This window comes from Hippopotamus amphibius, chromosome 2, assembly GCF_030028045.1.
Source record: "Hippopotamus amphibius kiboko isolate mHipAmp2 chromosome 2, mHipAmp2.hap2, whole genome shotgun sequence".
Lineage (NCBI taxonomy): Eukaryota > Metazoa > Chordata > Mammalia > Artiodactyla > Hippopotamidae > Hippopotamus > Hippopotamus amphibius.
Window position 1 is genome coordinate 221,364,769 of NC_080187.1, and position 20,115 is coordinate 221,384,883.

Sequence of the window (20,115 nt, forward strand, 5' to 3'; positions counted from 1 at the left end):
CTTCTGTGGCAGCATTCCCTACTGTGGCCCGTGCAAGGCCACCAAACAGCAGCCATGCAGCTACACCCTCCTCAGCCCACATCCCGGGACCACCCCTCCCCTTCAGGTCAACAGGGCCTCACGATAGACATGATAACGGGATGCCCAAGGGCTCTGCAAAGCCTTCATGGGGGAATGGACACCCAGAAGCCTTTTCTCCTCTGGAGGGGGCTCTCTGACAAACCAGTGGCTTCCGGAGAGGACGACCAACCCAGGAGAAGCTATGGTCCTGTGTATGCATGCAGACCCCATCAGAGGCCCCATTCGGATCAAGTGGCTCCAACAAAGCACCATGATCCCTCACAGAGTCCTGGCACAACCCCATTGAAGACCACGGCATGGCTTCCAGCCCTTGAAATAACCAGCAGCATCCTGCCTCCAAGCACCTGAGGATGGGCTCCTGCCTGCCTCTCACCATCTCTAGGCAGGGGGCATGAGCCTTCCCTACTGACAGGTTTTGGGAAGCCATAAAGCACACACCACAAGGGACCATTCCCTCAGTTGGTGATCATACTCTGGCACTAGGTGCACAGAGGGCTCTAGAGATGTTCCGCCTGGGACCAAGGAAGAAAACATTGCCTCGATGCGCTCTCTGACTAGAATACAGCTCTAATGAAGGCACGTAAGTGCACCAGATGTTAGCCCATAAATTTGGGGCAGCAGCAGACATTCCTCCTTGGTAGGCAGGAGGTTGCCAAAAGACTACCCTGTACTGCCTGCTGTGAGGGTGGCCAGCCCATAGTTCAAAATTCTCTGGGGCCTATCGGTAGCAACCAAAAGAGCCACTCACTGCGGAACATTCTGGCTGTGGTGAGTCCATTCCAAGGCTTGGCCTGAAACACAAAATTCAAAGCAGAAAGGCTTAAGGAAAGACTCCACCCATGGCTTCAGAACATGTGGGCCCTGGCACTATGGAGCAGGATAGAAAACCAAAGGTGGCAACACATCTTGGATATGTGGAAGCCATCTACACTGGGAGGAGTCTCAAGGGATTTCCTCGAGCGAGAGGCTGCTCCAACACCCACACCCAAACCCACACACACACCCACACCCAGGGCTCTGCAATGGACCAAAAATGCAGGCCATCCTGCCCCTGGATCCCTCTGTTAGGCCTCAGCGTAATCCTATTGAGCATGATGTTTTGGTCATCAGCTCTCTTCAGGACCATATGAGTTCTCATCATCGACCCAACTGAGGCCCTCCTCACTCACCTGCGCCCTGCCACATGTGAAGGCTTACCTCAGATGCTTCCTGGAAAGAAGGATGCCTGAAGGGATGTGCCATTCTGTCGAATCCACGTGCTGGGCCAAGGCTCATGGTGATTGCCCTAGGGAACATAGGCCAAACACAGATCTTCATTTCTCTGGGGACGTTGGCTGCCAAGAGGTGAGAAGGACAGCTGTGAGAACTCCAACTCCATGCTAGATGCATTGGGGGACGTGTGTGCCACACGCTCATGCATCGAATGATGCTACAAGAAATACCTGCAGCAATACATCCAGGAACATAGGGCCCAAATGTACCTCCACGCAGAGACAGGAACACATAGCTGAAACGCATACAAACAGCTCCCTACATAGCTTCCTTCCTGCCTCCCTTCCTCCAGAATGCTCTAGCTCCCTCCCCTTTGACCCTCGTCCTTGGCTCACTCCCTCCATCCATCCATACTTACAAAGATGAAGGCATGAGTGGACAGGTGGATCAATGCCATCTTATGTACCTTAATACTGTGTCAGGGGCAGATGAAATAACCAGTACGTATATGTCTCCCCAGGGAAGGACTAGCCTCATGGATCCTCCAGGCAGCACAAGGCCTGGCACCAGGTCTGCTTGGTGGGGAAAACCCTGGGGGTGTTTCTGGGGGGAATGGAGACATTCCTCTGGGCCCGACCCTGGTGTGGGCAAGCGTGTGCTGGCCGATGTCACACTCGGCTTGTCCATGTGCACAACACCCAGACAATGAGGCCTTTATGTCCCACACAGTGGACATTCACAGGAGCTGGAGGGAGCTCTCTTGGTAGGCAGTGGCTCCCGTAGAGGAAGGCCAGCCCAAGAGATGCCACAGGCCTGTATCTGTATGCAGAACCCATGAAAGGGCCTGTCTGAGAAAACTGGCCTATCTGAGGGCCCATGATCCCTCACAGAGACCTGGGAAACCCCATTCCAGCAAGGGACCAGCCCTTCAGCTCTCACAAAGCCAAGAGCATCTAGCTGCCAAGTCCCTGATCAAGGGTCCTTGTTGCCTCTCACCACCTCCAGGCCTGGCCCCACATCCTCCCAACCAACACTTCTTGGAAGTCACTCAAGCACACCCCACAACGGACCATAAGCTCAGTCCATCCTCGTGCTCTGCCTCGACATGCACAGAGATCTGCGTGGTTGCTCCCCAGGGCAACACGTAATGAAATGGTGCCTCCATGCTCAGTGTTACTACACTTCAGTTCAATCGAGTTGAATTTCAAGGCCTGCATTCCGATCTGGTGGATGGGGAGCCATGTCAAGCATTCCTCCTTGGGGACCACAGAGATTCCCAAACAGGGCCAATTTCTTCTGTGGCAGCATTCCCTACTGTGGCCCGTGCAAGGCCACCAAACAACAGCCATGCAGCTACACCCTCCTCAGCCCACATCCCGGGACCACCCCTCCCCTTCAGGTCAACAGGGCCTCACGATGGACATGATAACGGGATGCCCAAGGGCTCTGCAAAGCCTTCATGGGGGAATGGACACCCAGAAGCCTTTTCTCCTCTGGAGGGGGCTCTCTGACAAACCAGTGGCTTCGGGAGAGGACGACCAACCCAGGAGAAGCTATGGTCCTGTGTATGCATGCAGACCCCATCAGAGGCCCCATTCGGATCAAGTGGCTCCAACAAAGCACCATGATCCCTCACAGAGTCCTGGCACAACCCCACTGAAGACCAGGGCATGGCTTCCAGCCCTTGAAATAACCAGCAGCATCCTGCCTCCAAGCACCTGAGGATGGGCTCCTGCCTGCCTCTCACCATCTCTAGGCAGGGGGCATGAGCCTTCCCTGCTGACAGGTTTTGGGAAGCCATAAAGCACACACCACAAGGGACCATTCCCTCAGTTGGTGATCATACTCTGGCGCTAGGTGCACAGAGGTCTCTAGAGATGTTCCCCCTGGGGCCAAGGAAGAAAACACTGCCTCGATGTGCTCTCTGACTAGAATACAGCTCTAATGAAGGCATGTGAGTGCACCAGATGTGAGCCCATAAATTTGGGGCAGCAGCAGACATTCCTCCTTGGTAGGCAGGAGGTTGCCAAAAGACTACCCTGTACTGCCTGCTGTGAGGGTGGCCAGCCCATAGTTCAAAATTCTCTGGGGCCTATTGGTAGCAACCAAAAGAGCCACTCACTGCGGAACATTCTGGCTGTGGTGAGTCCATTCCAAGGCTTGGCCTGAAACACAAAATTCAAAGCAGAAAGGCTTAAGGAAAGACTCCACCCATGGCTTCAGAACATGTGGGCCCTGGCACTATGGAGCAGGATAGAAAACCAAAGGTGGCAACACATCTTGGATATGTGGAAGCCATCTACACTGGGAGGAGTCTCAAGGGATTTCCTCAAGCGAGAGGCTGCTCCAACACCCACACCCAAACCCACACACACACCCACACCCAGGGCTCTGCAATGGACCAAAAATGCAGGCCATCCTGCCCCTGGATCCCTCTGTTAGGCCTCAGCGTAATCCTATTGAGCATGATTTTTTGGTCATTAGCTCTCTTCAGGACCATATGAGTTCTCATCATCGACCCAACTGAGGCCCTCCTCACTCACCTGCGCCCTGCCACATGTGAAGGCTTACCTCAGATGCTTCCTGGAAAGAAGGATGCCTGAAGGGATGTGCCATTCTGTCGAATCCACGTGCTGGGCCAAGGCTCATGGTGATTGCCCTAGGGAACATAGGCCAAACACAGATCTTCATTTCTCTGGGGACGTTGGCTGCCAAGAGGTGAGAAGGACAGCTGTGAGAACTCCAACTCCATGCTAGATGCATTGGGGGACGTGTGTGCCACACGCTCATGCATCGAATGATGCTACAAGAAATACCTGCAGCAATACATCCAGGAACATAGGGCCCAAATGTACCTCCACGCAGAGACAGGAACACATAGCTGAAACGCATACAAACAGCTCCCTACATAGCTTCCTTCCTGCCTCCCTTCCTCCAGAATGCTCTAGCTCCCTCCCCTTTGACCCTCGTCCTTGGCTCACTCCCTCCATCCATCCATACTTACAAAGATGAAGGCATGAGTGGACAGGTGGATCAATGCCATCTTATGTACCTTAATACTGTGTCAGGGGCAGATGAAATAACCAGTACGTATATGTCTCCCCAGGGAAGGACTAGCCTCATGGATCCTCCAGGCAGCACAAGGCCTGGCACCAGGTCTGCTTGGTGGGGAAAACCCTGGGGGTGTTTCTGGGGGGAATGGAGACATTCCTCTGGGCCCGACCCTGGTGTGGGCAAGCGTGTGCTGGCCGATGTCACACTCGGCTTGTCCATGTGCACAACACCCAGACAATGAGGCCTTTATGTCCCACACAGTGGACATTCACAGGAGCTGGAGGGAGCTCTCTTGGTAGGCAGTGGCTCCCGTAGAGGAAGGCCAGCCCAAGAGATGCCACAGGCCTGTATCTGTATGCAGAACCCATGAAAGGGCCTGTCTGAGAAAACTGGCCTATCTGAGGGCCCATGATCCCTCACAGAGACCTGGGAAACCCCATTCCAGCAAGGGACCAGCCCTTCAGCTCTCACAAAGCCAAGAGCATCTAGCTGCCAAGTCCCTGATCAAGGGTCCTTGTTGCCTCTCACCACCTCCAGGCCTGGCCCCACATCCTCCCAACCAACACTTCTTGGAAGTCACTCAAGCACACCCCACAACGGACCATAAGCTCAGTCCATCCTCGTGCTCTGCCTCGACATGCACAGAGATCTGCGTGGTTGCTCCCCAGGGCAACACGTAATGAAATGGTGCCTCCATGGTCATTCTTACTACACTTCAGGTCAATCGAGTTGAATTTCAAGGCCCGCATTCCGATCTGGTGGATGGGGAGCCATGTCAAGCATTCCTCCTTGGGGACCACAGAGATTCCCAAACAGGGCCAATTTCTTCTGTGGCAGCATTCCCTACTGTGGCCCGTGCAAGGCCACCAAACAGCAGCCATGCAGCTACACCCTCCTCAGCCCACATCCCGGGACCACCCCTCCCCTTCAGGTCAACAGGGCCTCACGATGGACATGATAACGGGATGCCCAAGGGCTCTGCAAAGCCTTCATGGGGGAATGGACACCCAGAAGCCTTTTCTCCTCTGGAGGGGGCTCTCTGACAAACCAGTGGCTTCCGGAGAGGACGACCAACCCAGGAGAAGCTATGGTCCTGTGTATGCATGCAGACCCCATCAGAGGCCCCATTCGGATCAAGTGGCTCCAACAAAGCACCATGATCCCTCACAGAGTCCTGGCACAACCCCATTGAAGACCACGGCATGGCTTCCAGCCCTTGAAATAACCAGCAGCATCCTGCCTCCAAGCACCTGAGGATGGGCTCCTGCCTGCCTCTCACCATCTCTAGGCAGGGGGCATGAGCCTTCCCTACTGACAGGTTTTGGGAAGCCATAAAGCACACACCACAAGGGACCATTCCCTCAGTTGGTGATCATACTCTGGCACTAGGTGCACAGAGGGCTCTAGAGATGTTCCGCCTGGGACCAAGGAAGAAAACATTGCCTCGATGCGCTCTCTGAATAGAATACAGCTCTAATGAAGGCACGTGAGTGCACCAGATGTTAGCCCATAAATTTGGGGCAGCAGCAGACATTCCTCCTTGGTAGGCAGGAGGTTGCCAAAAGACTACCCTGTACTGCCTGCTGTGAGGGTGGCCAGCCCATAGTTCAAAATTCTCTGGGGCCTATCGGTAGCAACCAAAAGAGCCACTCACTGCGGAACATTCTGGCTGTGGTGAGTCCATTCCAAGGCTTGGCCTGAAACACAAAATTCAAAGCAGAAAGGCTTAAGGAAAGACTCCACCCATGGCTTCAGAACATGTGGGCCCTGGCACTATGGAGCAGGATAGAAAACCAAAGGTGGCAACACATCTTGGATATGTGGAAGCCATCTACACTGGGAGGAGTCTCAAGGGATTTCCTCGAGTGAGAGGCTGCTCCAACACCCACACCCAAACCCACACACACACCCACACCCAGGGCTCTGCAATGGACCAAAAATGCAGGCCATCCTGCCCCTGGATCCCTCTGTTAGGCCTCAGCGTAATCCTATTGAGCATGATTTTTTGGTCATCAGCTCTCTTCAGGACCATATGAGTTCTCATCCTCGACACAACTGAGGCCCTCCTCACTCACCTGCGCCCTGCCACATGTGAAGGCTTACCTCAGATGCTTCCTGGAAAGAAGGATGCCTGAAGGGATGTGCCATTCTGTCGAATCCACGTGCTGGGCCAAGGCTCATGGTGATTGCCCTAGGGAACATAGGCCAAACACAGATCTTCATTTCTCTGGGGACGTTGGCTGCCAAGAGGTGAGAAGGACAGCTGTGAGAACTCCAACTCCATGCTAGATGCATTGGGGCACGTGTGTGCCACACGCTCATGCATCGAATGATGCTACAAGAAATACCTGCAGCAATACATCCAGGAACATAGGGCCCAAATGTACCTCCACGCAGAGACAGGAACACATAGCTGAAACGCATACAAACAGCTCCCTACATAGCTTCCTTCCTGCCTCCCTTCCTCCAGAATGCTCTAGCTCCCTCCCCTTTGACCCTCGTCCTTGGCTCACTCCCTCCATCCATCCATACTTACAAAGATGAAGGCATGAGTGGACAGGTGGATCAATGCCATCTTATGTACCTTAATACTGTGTCAGGGGCAGATGAAATAACCAGTACGTATATGTCTCCCCAGGGAAGGACTAGCCTCATGGATCCTCCAGGCAGCACAAGGCCTGGCACCAGGTCTGCTTGGTGGGGAAAACCCTGGGGGTGTTTCTGGGGGGAATGGAGACATTCCTCTGGGCCCGACCCTGGTGTGGGCAAGCGTGTGCTGGCCGATGTCACACTCGGCTTGTCCATGTGCACAACACCCAGACAATGAGGCCTTTATGTCCCACACAGTGGACATTCACAGGAGCTGGAGGGAGCTCTCTTGGTAGGCAGTGGCTCCCGTAGAGGAAGGCCAGCCCAAGAGATGCCACAGGCCTGTATCTGTATGCAGAACCCATGAAAGGGCCTGTCTGAGAAAACTGGCCTATCTGAGGGCCCATGATCCCTCACAGAGACCTGGGAAACCCCATTCCAGCAAGGGACCAGCCCTTCAGCTCTCACAAAGCCAAGAGCATCTAGCTGCCAAGTCCCTGATCAAGGGTCCTTGTTGCCTCTCACCACCTCCAGGCCTGGCCCCACATCCTCCCAACCAACACTTCTTGGAAGTCACTCAAGCACACCCCACAACGGACCATAAGCTCAGTCCATCCTCGTGCTCTGCCTCGACATGCACAGAGATCTGCGTGGTTGCTCCCCAGGGCAACACGTAATGAAATGGTGCCTCCATGGTCATTCTTACTACACTTCAGGTCAATCGAGTTGAATTTCAAGGCCTGCATTCCGATCTGGTGGATGGGGAGCCATGTCAAGCATTCCTCCTTGGGGACCACAGAGATTCCCAAACAGGGCCAATTTCTTCTGTGGCAGCATTCCCTACTGTGGCCCGTGCAAGGCCACCAAACAACAGCCATGCAGCTACACCCTCCTCAGCCCACATCCCGGGACCACCCCTCCCCTTCAGGTCAACAGGGCCTCACGATGGACATGATAACGGGATGCCCAAGGGCTCTGCAAAGCCTTCATGGGGGAATGGACACCCAGAAGCCTTTTCTCCTCTGGAGGGGGCTCTCTGACAAACCAGTGGCTTCGGGAGAGGACGACCAACCCAGGAGAAGCTATGGTCCTGTGTATGCATGCAGACCCCATCAGAGGCCCCATTCGGATCAAGTGGCTCCAACAAAGCACCATGATCCCTCACAGAGTCCTGGCACAACCCCACTGAAGACCAGGGCATGGCTTCCAGCCCTTGAAATAACCAGCAGCATCCTGCCTCCAAGCACCTGAGGATGGGCTCCTGCCTGCCTCTCACCATCTCTAGGCAGGGGGCATGAGCCTTCCCTGCTGACAGGTTTTGGGAAGCCATAAAGCACACACCACAAGGGACCATTCCCTCAGTTGGTGATCATACTCTGGCGCTAGGTGCACAGAGGTCTCTAGAGATGTTCCCCCTGGGGCCAAGGAAGAAAACACTGCCTCGATGTGCTCTCTGACTAGAATACAGCTCTAATGAAGGCATGTGAGTGCACCAGATGTGAGCCCATAAATTTGGGGCAGCAGCAGACATTCCTCCTTGGTAGGCAGGAGGTTGCCAAAAGACTACCCTGTACTGCCTGCTGTGAGGGTGGCCAGCCCATAGTTCAAAATTCTCTGGGGCCTATTGGTAGCAACCAAAAGAGCCACTCACTGCGGAACATTCTGGCTGTGGTGAGTCCATTCCAAGGCTTGGCCTGAAACACAAAATTCAAAGCAGAAAGGCTTAAGGAAAGACTCCACCCATGGCTTCAGAACATGTGGGCCCTGGCACTATGGAGCAGGATAGAAAACCAAAGGTGGCAACACATCTTGGATATGTGGAAGCCATCTACACTGGGAGGAGTCTCAAGGGATTTCCTCGAGCGAGAGGCTGCTCCAACACCCACACCCAAACCCACACACACACCCACACCCAGGGCTCTGCAATGGACCAAAAATGCAGGCCATCCTGCCCCTGGATCCCTCTGTTAGGCCTCAGCGTAATCCTATTGAGCATGATTTTTTGGTCATTAGCTCTCTTCAGGACCATATGAGTTCTCATCATCGACCCAACTGAGGCCCTCCTCACTCACCTGCGCCCTGCCACATGTGAAGGCTTACCTCAGATGCTTCCTGGAAAGAAGGATGCCTGAAGGGATGTGCCATTCTGTCGAATCCACGTGCTGGGCCAAGGCTCATGGTGATTGCCCTAGGGAACATAGGCCAAACACAGATCTTCATTTCTCTGGGGACGTTGGCTGCCAAGAGGTGAGAAGGACAGCTGTGAGAACTCCAACTCCATGCTAGATGCATTGGGGGACGTGTGTGCCACACGCTCATGCATCGAATGATGCTACAAGAAATACCTGCAGCAATACATCCAGGAACATAGGGCCCAAATGTACCTCCACGCAGAGACAGGAACACATAGCTGAAACGCATACAAACAGCTCCCTACATAGCTTCCTTCCTGCCTCCCTTCCTCCAGAATGCTCTAGCTCCCTCCCCTTTGACCCTCGTCCTTGGCTCACTCCCTCCATCCATCCATACTTACAAAGATGAAGGCATGAGTGGACAGGTGGATCAATGCCATCTTATGTACCTTAATACTGTGTCAGGGGCAGATGAAATAACCAGTACGTATATGTCTCCCCAGGGAAGGACTAGCCTCATGGATCCTCCAGGCAGCACAAGGCCTGGCACCAGGTCTGCTTGGTGGGGAAAACCCTGGGGGTGTTTCTGGGGGGAATGGAGACATTCCTCTGGGCCCGACCCTGGTGTGGGCAAGCGTGTGCTGGCCGATGTCACACTCGGCTTGTCCATGTGCACAACACCCAGACAATGAGGCCTTTATGTCCCACACAGTGGACATTCACAGGAGCTGGAGGGAGCTCTCTTGGTAGGCAGTGGCTCCCGTAGAGGAAGGCCAGCCCAAGAGATGCCACAGGCCTGTATCTGTATGCAGAACCCATGAAAGGGCCTGTCTGAGAAAACTGGCCTATCTGAGGGCCCATGATCCCTCACAGAGACCTGGGAAACCCCATTCCAGCAAGGGACCAGCCCTTCAGCTCTCACAAAGCCAAGAGCATCTAGCTGCCAAGTCCCTGATCAAGGGTCCTTGTTGCCTCTCACCACCTCCAGGCCTGGCCCCACATCCTCCCAACCAACACTTCTTGGAAGTCACTCAAGCACACCCCACAACTGACCATAAGCTCAGTCCATCCTCGTGCTCTGCCTCGACATGCACAGAGATCTGCGTGGTTGCTCCCCAGGGCAACACGTCATGAAATGGTGCCTCCATGGTCATTCTTACTACACTTCAGGTCAATCGAGTTGAATTTCAAGGCCCGCATTCCGATCTGGTGGATGGGGAGCCATGTCAAGCATTCCTCCTTGGGGACCACAGAGATTCCCAAACAGGGCCAATTTCTTCTGTGGCAGCATTCCCTACTGTGGCCCGTGCAAGGCCACCAAACAGCAGCCATGCAGCTACACCCTCCTCAGCCCACATCCCGGGACCACCCCTCCCCTTCAGGTCAACAGGGCCTCACGATGGACATGATAACGGGATGCCCAAGGGCTCTGCAAAGCCTTCATGGGGGAATGGACACCCAGAAGCCTTTTCTCCTCTGGAGGGGGCTCTCTGACAAACCAGTGGCTTCCGGAGAGGACGACCAACCCAGGAGAAGCTATGGTCCTGTGTATGCATGCAGACCCCATCAGAGGCCCCATTCGGATCAAGTGGCTCCAACAAAGCACCATGATCCCTCACAGAGTCCTGGCACAACCCCATTGAAGACCACGGCATGGCTTCCAGCCCTTGAAATAACCAGCAGCATCCTGCCTCCAAGCACCTGAGGATGGGCTCCTGCCTGCCTCTCACCATCTCTAGGCAGGGGGCATGAGCCTTCCCTACTGACAGGTTTTGGGAAGCCATAAAGCACACACCACAAGGGACCATTCCCTCAGTTGGTGATCATACTCTGGCACTAGGTGCACAGAGGGCTCTAGAGATGTTCCGCCTGGGACCAAGGAAGAAAACATTGCCTCGATGCGCTCTCTGAATAGAATACAGCTCTAATGAAGGCACGTAAGTGCACCAGATGTTAGCCCATAAATTTGGGGCAGCAGCAGACATTCCTCCTTGGTAGGCAGGAGGTTGCCAAAAGACTACCCTGTACTGCCTGCTGTGAGGGTGGCCAGCCCATAGTTCAAAATTCTCTGGGGCCTATCGGAAGCAACCAAAAGAGCCACTCACTGCGGAACATTCTGGCTGTGGTGAGTCCATTCCAAGGCTTGGCCTGAAACACAAAATTCAAAGCAGAAAGGCTTAAGGAAAGACTCCACCCATGGCTTCAGAACATGTGGGCCCTGGCACTATGGAGCAGGATAGAAAACCAAAGGTGGCAACACATCTTGGATATGTGGAAGCCATCTACACTGGGAGGAGTCTCAAGGGATTTCCTCGAGTGAGAGGCTGCTCCAACACCCACACCCAAACCCACACACACACCCACACCCAGGGCTCTGCAATGGACCAAAAATGCAGGCCATCCTGCCCCTGGATCCCTCTGTTAGGCCTCAGCGTAATCCTATTGAGCATGATTTTTTGGTCATCAGCTCTCTTCAGGACCATATGAGTTCTCATCCTCGACACAACTGAGGCCCTCCTCACTCACCTGCGCCCTGCCACATGTGAAGGCTTACCTCAGATGCTTCCTGGAAAGAAGGATGCCTGAAGGGATGTGCCATTCTGTCGAATCCACGTGCTGGGCCAAGGCTCATGGTGATTGCCCTAGGGAACATAGGCCAAACACAGATCTTCATTTCTCTGGGGACGTTGGCTGCCAAGAGGTGAGAAGGACAGCTGTGAGAACTCCAACTCCATGCTAGATGCATTGGGGCACGTGTGTGCCACACGCTCATGCATCGAATGATGCTACAAGAAATACCTGCAGCAATACATCCAGGAACATAGGGCCCAAATGTACCTCCACGCAGAGACAGGAACACATAGCTGAAACGCATACAAACAGCTCCCTACATAGCTTCCTTCCTGCCTCCCTTCCTCCAGAATGCTCTAGCTCCCTCCCCTTTGACCCTCGTCCTTGGCTCACTCCCTCCATCCATCCATACTTACAAAGATGAAGGCATGAGTGGACAGGTGGATCAATGCCATCTTATGTACCTTAATACTGTGTCAGGGGCAGATGAAATAACCAGTACGTATATGTCTCCCCAGGGAAGGACTAGCCTCATGGATCCTCCAGGCAGCACAAGGCCTGGCACCAGGTCTGCTTGGTGGGGAAAACCCTGGGGGTGTTTCTGGGGGGAATGGAGACATTCCTCTGGGCCCGACCCTGGTGTGGGCAAGCGTGTGCTGGCCGATGTCACACTCGGCTTGTCCATGTGCACAACACCCAGACAATGAGGCCTTTATGTCCCACACAGTGGACATTCACAGGAGCTGGAGGGAGCTCTCTTGGTAGGCAGTGGCTCCCGTAGAGGAAGGCCAGCCCAAGAGATGCCACAGGCCTGTATCTGTATGCAGAACCCATGAAAGGGCCTGTCTGAGAAAACTGGCCTATCTGAGGGCCCATGATCCCTCACAGAGACCTGGGAAACCCCATTCCAGCAAGGGACCAGCCCTTCAGCTCTCACAAAGCCAAGAGCATCTAGCTGCCAAGTCCCTGATCAAGGGTCCTTGTTGCCTCTCACCACCTCCAGGCCTGGCCCCACATCCTCCCAACCAACACTTCTTGGAAGTCACTCAAGCACACCCCACAACTGACCATAAGCTCAGTCCATCCTCGTGCTCTGCCTCGACATGCACAGAGATCTGCGTGGTTGCTCCCCAGGGCAACACGTCATGAAATGGTGCCTCCATGGTCAGTCTTACTACACTTCAGGTCAATCGAGTTGAATTTCAAGGCCTGCATTCCGATCTGGTGGATGGGGAGCCATGTCAAGCATTCCTCCTTGGGGACCACAGAGATTCCCAAACAGGGCCAATTTCTTCTGTGGCAGCATTCCCTACTGTGGCCCGTGCAAGGCCACCAAACAACAGCCATGCAGCTACACCCTCCTCAGCCCACATCCCGGGACCACCCCTCCCCTTCAGGTCAACAGGGCCTCACGATGGACATGATAACGGGATGCCCAAGGGCTCTGCAAAGCCTTCATGGGGGAATGGACACCCAGAAGCCTTTTCTCCTCTGGAGGGGGCTCTCTGACAAACCAGTGGCTTCGGGAGAGGACGACCAACCCAGGAGAAGCTATGGTCCTGTGTATGCATGCAGACCCCATCAGAGGCCCCATTCGGATCAAGTGGCTCCAACAAAGCACCATGATCCCTCACAGAGTCCTGGCACAACCCCATTGAAGACCACGGCATGGCTTCCAGCCCTTGAAATAACCAGCAGCATCCTGCCTCCAAGCACCTGAGGATGGGCTCCTGCCTGCCTCTCACCATCTCTAGGCAGGGGGCATGAGCCTTCCCTACTGACAGGTTTTGGGAAGCCATAAAGCACACACCACAAGGGACCATTCCCTCAGTTGGTGATCATACTCTGGCGCTAGGTGCACAGAGGTCTCTAGAGATGTTCCGCCTGGGGCCAAGGAAGAAAACACTGCCTCGATGTGCTCTCTGACTAGAATACAGCTCTAATGAAGGCATGTGAGTGCACCAGATGTGAGCCCATAAATTTGGGGCAGCAGCAGACATTCCTCCTTGGTAGGCAGGAGGTTGCCAAAAGACTACCCTGTACTGCCTGCTGTGAGGGCGGCCAGCCCATAGTTCAAAATTCTCTGGGGCCTATCGGTAGCAACCAAAAGAGCCACTCACTGCGGAACATTCTGGCTGTGGTGAGTCCATTCCAAGGCTTGGCCTGAAACACAAAATTCAAAGCAGAAAGGCTTAAGGAAAGACTCCACCCATGGCTTCAGAACATGTGGGCCCTGGCACTATGGAGCAGGATAGAAAACCAAAGGTGGCAACACATCTTGGATATGTGGAAGCCATCTACACTGGGAGGAGTCTCAAGGGATTTCCTCGAGCGAGAGGCTGCTCCAACACCCACACCCAAACCCACACACACACCCACACCCAGGGCTCTGCAATGGACCAAAAATGCAGGCCATCCTGCCCCTGGATCCCTCTGTTAGGCCTCAGCGTAATCCTATTGAGCATGATTTTTTGGTCATCAGCTCTCTTCAGGACCATATGAGTTCTCATCATCGACCCAACTGAGGCCCTCCTCACTCACCTGCGCCCTGCCACATGTGAAGGCTTACCTCAGATGCTTCCTGGAAAGAAGGATGCCTGAAGGGATGTGCCATTCTGTCGAATCCACGTGCTGGGCCAAGGCTCATGGTGATTGCCCTAGGGAACATAGGCCAAACACAGATCTTCATTTCTCTGGGGACGATGGCTGCCAAGAGGTGAGAAGGACAGCTGTGAGAACTCCAACTCCATGCTAGATGCATTGGGGGACGTGTGTGCCACACGCTCATGCATCGAATGATGCTACAAGAAATACCTGCAGCAATACATCCAGGAACATAGGGCCCAAATGTACCTCCACGCAGAGACAGGAACACATAGCTGAAACGCATACAAACAGCTCCCTACATAGCTTCCTTCCTGCCTCCCTTCCTCCAGAATGCTCTAGCTCCCTCCCCTTAGACCCTCGTCCTTGGCTCACTCCCTCCATCCATCCATACTTACAAAGATGAAGGCATGAGTGGACAGGTGGATCAATGCCATCTTATGTACCTTAATACTGTGTCAGGGGCAGATGAAATAACCAGTACGTATATGTCTCCCCAGGGAAGGACTAGCCTCATGGATCCTCCAGGCAGCACAAGGCCTGGCACCAGGTCTGCTTGGTGGGGAAAACACTGGGGGTGTTTCTGGGGGGAATGGAGACATTCCTCTGGGCCCGACCCTGGTGTGGGCAAGCGTGTGCTGGCCGATGTCACACTCGGCTTGTCCATGTGCACAACACCCAGACAATGAGGCCTTTATGTCCCACACAGTGGACATTCACAGGAGCTGGAGGGAGCTCTCTTGGTAGGCAGTGGCTCCCGTAGAGGAAGGCCAGCCCAAGAGATGCCACAGGCCTGTATCTGTATGCAGAACCCATGAAAGGGCCTGTCTGAGAAAACTGGCCTATCTGAGGGCCCATGATCCCTCACAGAGACCTGGGAAACCCCATTCCAGCAAGGGACCAGCCCTTCAGCTCTCACAAGAGCCAAGAGCATCTAGCTGCCAAGTCCCTGATCAAGGGTCCTTGTTGCCTCTCACCACCTCCAGGCCTGGCCCCACATCCTCCCAACCAACACTTCTTGGAAGTCACTCAAGCACACCCCACAACTGACCATAAGCTCAGTCCATCCTCGTGCTCTGCCTCGACATGCACAGAGATCTGCGTGGATGCTCCCCAGGGCAACACGTAATGAAATGGTGCCTCCATGGTCAGTCTTACTACACTTCAGGTCAATCGAGTTGAATTTCAAGGCCTGCATTCCGATCTGGTGGATGGGGAGCCATGTCAAGCATTCCTCCTTGGGGACCACAGAGATTCCCAAACAGGGCCAATTTCTTCTGTGGCAGCATTCCCTACTGTGGCCCGTGCAAGGCCACCAAACAACAGCCATGCAGCTACGCCCTCCTCAGCCCACATCCCGGGACCACCCCTCCCCTTCAGGTCAACAGGGCCTCACGATGGACATGATAACGGGATGCCCAAGGGCTCTGCAAAGCCTTCATGGGGGAATGGACACCCAGAAGCCTTTTCTCCTCTGGAGGGGGCTCTCTGACAAACCAGTGGCTTCGGGAGAGGACGACCAACCCAGGAGAAGCTATGGTCCTGTGTATGCATGCAGACCCCATCAGAGGCCCCATTCGGATCAAGTGGCTCCAACAAAGCACCATGATCCCTCACAGAGTCCTGGCACAACCCCATTGAAGACCACGGCATGGCTTCCAGCCCTTGAGATAACCAGCAGCATCCTGCCTCCAAGCACCTGAGGATGGGCTCCTGCCTGCCTCTCACCATCTCTAGGCAGGGGGCATGAGCCTTCCCTACTGACAGGTTTTGGGAAGCCATAAAGCACACACCACAAGGGACCATTCCCTCAGTTGGTGATCATACTCTGGCGCTAGGTGCACAGAGGTCTCTAGAGATGTTCCGCCTGGGGCCAAGGAAGAAAACACTGCCTCAATGTGCTCTCTGACTAGAATACAGCTCTAATGAAGGCATGTGAGTGCACCAGATGTGAGCCCATAAATTTGGGGCAGCAGCAGACATTCCTCCTTGGTAGGCAGGAGGTTGCCAAAAGACTACCCTGTACTGGCTGCTGTGAGGGCGGCCAGCCCATAGTTCAAAATTCTCTGGGGCCTATCAGTAGCAACCAAAAGAGCCACTCACTGCGGAACATTCTGGCTGTGGTGAGTCCATTCCAAGGCTTGGCCTGAAACACAAAATTCAAAGCAGAAAGGCTTAAGGAAAGACTCCACCCATGGCTTCAGAACATGTGGGCCCTGGCACTATGGAGCAGGATAGAAAACCAAAGGTGGCAACACATCTTGGATATGTGGAAGCCATCTACACTGGGAGGAGTCTCAAGGGATTTCCTCGAGCGAGAGGCTGCTCCAACACCCACACCCAAACCCACAACCACACCCACACACAGGGCTCTGCAATGGACCAAAAATGCAGGCCATCCTGCCCCTGGATCCCTCTGTTAGGCCTCAGCGTAATCCTATTGAGCATGATTTTTTGGTCATCAGCTCTCTTCAGGACCATATGAGTTCTCATCCTCGACCCAACTGAGGCCCTCCTCACTCACCTGCGCCCTGCCACATGTGAAGGCTTACCTCAGATGCTTCCTGGAAAGAAGGATGCCTGAAGGGATGTGCCATTCTGTCGAATCCACGTGCTGGGCCAAGGCTCATGGTGATTGCCCTAGGGAACATAGGCCAAACACAGATCTTCATTTCTCTGGGGACGATGGCTGCCAAGAGGTGAGAAGGACAGCTGTGAGAACTCCAACTCCATGCTAGATGCATTGGGGGACGTGTGTGCCACACGCTCATGCATCGAATGATGCTACAAGAAATACCTGCAGCAATACATCCAGGAACATAGGGCCCAAATGTACCTCCACGCAGAGACAGGAACACATAGCTGAAACGGATACAAACAGCTCCCTACATAGCTTCCTTCCTGCCTCCCTTCCTCCAGAATGCTCTAGCTCCCTCCCCTTTGACCCTCGTCCTTGGCTCACTCCCTCCATCCATCCATACTTACAAAGATGAAGGCATGAGTGGACAGGTGGATCAATGCCATCTTATGTACCTTAATACTGTGTCAGGGGCAGATGAAATAACCAGTACGTATATGTCTCCCCAGGGAAGGACTAGCCTCATGGATCCTCCAGGCAGCACAAGGCCTGGCACCAGGTCTGCTTGGTAGGGAAAACACTGGGGGTGTTTCTGGGGGGAATGGAGACATTCCTCTGGGCCCGACCCTGGTGTGGGCAAGCGTGTGCTGGCTGATGTCACACTCGGCTTGTCCATGTGCACAGCACCCAGACAATGAGGCCTTTATGTCCCACACAGTGGACATTCACAGGAGCTGGAGGGAGCTCTCTTGGTAGGCAGTGGCTCCTGTAGAGGAAGGCCAGCCCAAGAGATGCCACAGGCCTGTATCTGTATGCAGAACCCATGAAAGGGCCTGTCTGAGTAAACTGGCCTATCTGAGGGCCCATGATCCCTCACAGAGACCTGGGAAACCCCATTCCAGCAAGGGACCAGCCCTTCAGCTCTCACAAGAGCCAAGAGCATCTAGCTGCCAAGTCCCTGATGAAGGGTCCTTGTTGCCTCTCACCACCTGCAGGTCTGGCCCCACATCCTCCCAACCAATACTTCTTGGAAGTCACTCAAGCACACCCCACAACTGACCATAAGCTCAGTCCATCCTCGTGCTCTGCCTCGACATGCACAGAGATCTGCGTGGTTGCTCCCCAGGGCAACACGTAATGAAATGGTGCCTCCATGGTCAGTCTTACTACACTTCAGGTCAATCGAGTTGAATTTCAAGGCCTGCATTCCGATCTGGTGGATGGGGAGCCATGTCAAGCATTCCTCCTTGGGGACCACAGAGATTCCCAAACAGGGCCAATTTCTTCTGTGGCAGCATTCCCTACTGTGGCCCGTGCAAGGCCACCAAACAACAGCCATGCAGCTACGCCCTCCTCAGCCCACATCCCGGGACCACCCCTCCCCTTCAGGTCAACAGGGCCTCACGCTGGACATGATAACGGGATGCCCAAGGGCTCTGCAAAGCCTTCATGGGGGAATGGACACCCAGAAGCCTTTTCTCCTCTGGAGGGGGCTCTCTGACAAACCAGTGGCTTCCAGAGAGGACGACCAACCCAGGAGAAGCTATGGTCCTGTGTATGCATGCAGACCCCATCAGAGGCCCCATTCGGATCAAGTGGCTCCAACAAAGCACCATGATCCCTCACAGAGTCCTGGCACAACCCCATTGAAGACCACGGCATGGCTTCCAGCCCTTGAGATAACCAGCAGCATCCTGCCTCCAAGCACCTGAGGATGGGCTCCTGCCTGCCTCTCACCATCTCTAGGCAGGGGGCATGAGCCTTCCCTACTGACAGGTTTTGGGAAGCCATAAAGCACACACCACAAGGGACCATTCCCTCAGTTGGTGATCATACTCTGGCGCTAGGTGCACAGAGGTCTCTAGAGATGTTCCGCCTGGGGCCAAGGAAGAAAACACTGCCTCAATGTGCTCTCTGACTAGAATACAGCTCTAATGAAGGCATGTGAGTGCACCAGATGTGAGCCCATAAATTTGGGGCAGCAGCAGACATTCCTCCTTGGTAGGCAGGAGGTTGCCAAAAGACTACCCTGTACTGGCTGCTGTGAGGGCGGCCAGCCCATAGTTCAAAATTCTCTGGGGCCTATCAGTAGCAACCAAAAGAGCCACTCACTGCGGAACATTCTGGCTGTGGTGAGTCCATTCCAAGGCTTGGCCTGAAACACAAAATTCAAAGCAGAAAGGCTTAAGGAAAGACTCCACCCATGGCTTCAGAACATGTGGGCCCTGGCACTATGGAGCAGGATAGAAAACCAAAGGTGGCAACACATCTTGGATATGTGGAAGCCATCTACACTGGGAGGAGTCTCAAGGGATTTCCTCGAGCGAGAGGCTGCTCCAACACCCACACCCAAACCCACAAACACACCCACACACAGGGCTCTGCAATGGACCAAAAATGCAGGCCATCCTGCCCCTGGATCCCTCTGTTAGGCCTCAGCGTAATCCTATTGAGCATGATTTTTTGGTCATCAGCTCTCTTCAGGACCATATGAGTTCTCATCATCGACCCAACTGAGGCCCTCCTCACTCACCTGCGCCCTGCCACATGTGAAGGCTTACCTCAGATGCTTCCTGGAAAGAAGGATGCCTGAAGGGATGTGCCATTCTGTCGAATCCACGTGCTGGGCCAAGGCTCATGGTGATTGCCCTAGGGAACATAGGCCAAACACAGATCTTCATTTCTCTGGGGACGATGGCTGCCAAGAGGTGAGAAGGACAGCTGTGAGAACTCCAACTCCATGCTAGATGCATTGGGGCACATGTGTGCCACACGCTCATGCATCGAATGATGCTACAAGAAATACCTGCAGCAATACATCCAGGAACATAGGGCCCAAATGTACCTCCACGCAGAGACAGGAACACATAGCTGAAACGCATACAAACAGCTCCCTACATAGCTTCCTTCCTGCCTCCCTTCCTCCAGAATGCTCTAGCTCCCTCCCCTTTGACCCTCGTCCTTGGCTCACTCCCTCCATCCATCCATACTTACAAAGATGAAGGCATGAGTGGACAGGTGGATCAATGCCATCTTATGTACCTTAATACTGTGTCAGGGGCAGATGAAATAACCAGTACGTATATGTCTCCCCAGGGAAGGACTAGCCTCATGGATCCTCCAGGCAGCACAAGGCCTGGCACCAGGTCTGCTTGGTGGGGAAAACACTGGGGGTGTTTCTGGGGGGAATGGAGACATTCCTCTGGGCCCGACCCTGGTGTGGGCAAGCGTGTGCTGGCTGATGTCACACTCGGCTTGTCCATGTGCACAGCACCCAGACAATGAGGCCTTTAT

The 20,115-nt window shown here is 54.2% G+C and overlaps 8 non-coding genes across 8 annotated transcripts; all 8 read right to left on the reverse strand.

The window, feature by feature from the left end:
- Positions 1 to 1,147: 1,147 nt before the first annotated feature.
- Positions 1,148 to 1,228, reverse strand: LOC130846906 (small nucleolar RNA SNORD115). Its single transcript, XR_009051701.1, has one exon. It is a non-coding gene; the product is annotated as a small nucleolar RNA SNORD115 (small nucleolar RNA).
- A 2,505-nt stretch (positions 1,229 to 3,733) lies between these two features.
- LOC130846902 (small nucleolar RNA SNORD115) lies at positions 3,734 to 3,814 on the reverse strand. Its single transcript, XR_009051697.1, has one exon. It is a non-coding gene; the product is annotated as a small nucleolar RNA SNORD115 (small nucleolar RNA).
- Positions 3,815 to 6,319: 2,505 nt separating this feature from the next.
- On the reverse strand, positions 6,320 to 6,400 carry LOC130847081 (small nucleolar RNA SNORD115). Its single transcript, XR_009051875.1, has one exon. It is a non-coding gene; the product is annotated as a small nucleolar RNA SNORD115 (small nucleolar RNA).
- A 2,505-nt stretch (positions 6,401 to 8,905) lies between these two features.
- On the reverse strand, positions 8,906 to 8,986 carry LOC130846903 (small nucleolar RNA SNORD115). Its single transcript, XR_009051698.1, has one exon. It is a non-coding gene; the product is annotated as a small nucleolar RNA SNORD115 (small nucleolar RNA).
- A 2,505-nt stretch (positions 8,987 to 11,491) lies between these two features.
- On the reverse strand, positions 11,492 to 11,572 carry LOC130847082 (small nucleolar RNA SNORD115). The gene has a single exon (XR_009051876.1). It is a non-coding gene; the product is annotated as a small nucleolar RNA SNORD115 (small nucleolar RNA).
- A 2,505-nt stretch (positions 11,573 to 14,077) lies between these two features.
- LOC130847428 (small nucleolar RNA SNORD115) lies at positions 14,078 to 14,158 on the reverse strand. Its single transcript, XR_009052192.1, has one exon. It is a non-coding gene; the product is annotated as a small nucleolar RNA SNORD115 (small nucleolar RNA).
- A 2,506-nt stretch (positions 14,159 to 16,664) lies between these two features.
- On the reverse strand, positions 16,665 to 16,745 carry LOC130846972 (small nucleolar RNA SNORD115). Its single transcript, XR_009051767.1, has one exon. It is a non-coding gene; the product is annotated as a small nucleolar RNA SNORD115 (small nucleolar RNA).
- Positions 16,746 to 19,251: 2,506 nt separating this feature from the next.
- Positions 19,252 to 19,332, reverse strand: LOC130847429 (small nucleolar RNA SNORD115). Its single transcript, XR_009052193.1, has one exon. It is a non-coding gene; the product is annotated as a small nucleolar RNA SNORD115 (small nucleolar RNA).
- Between the last annotated feature and the right edge of the window lie 783 nt (positions 19,333 to 20,115).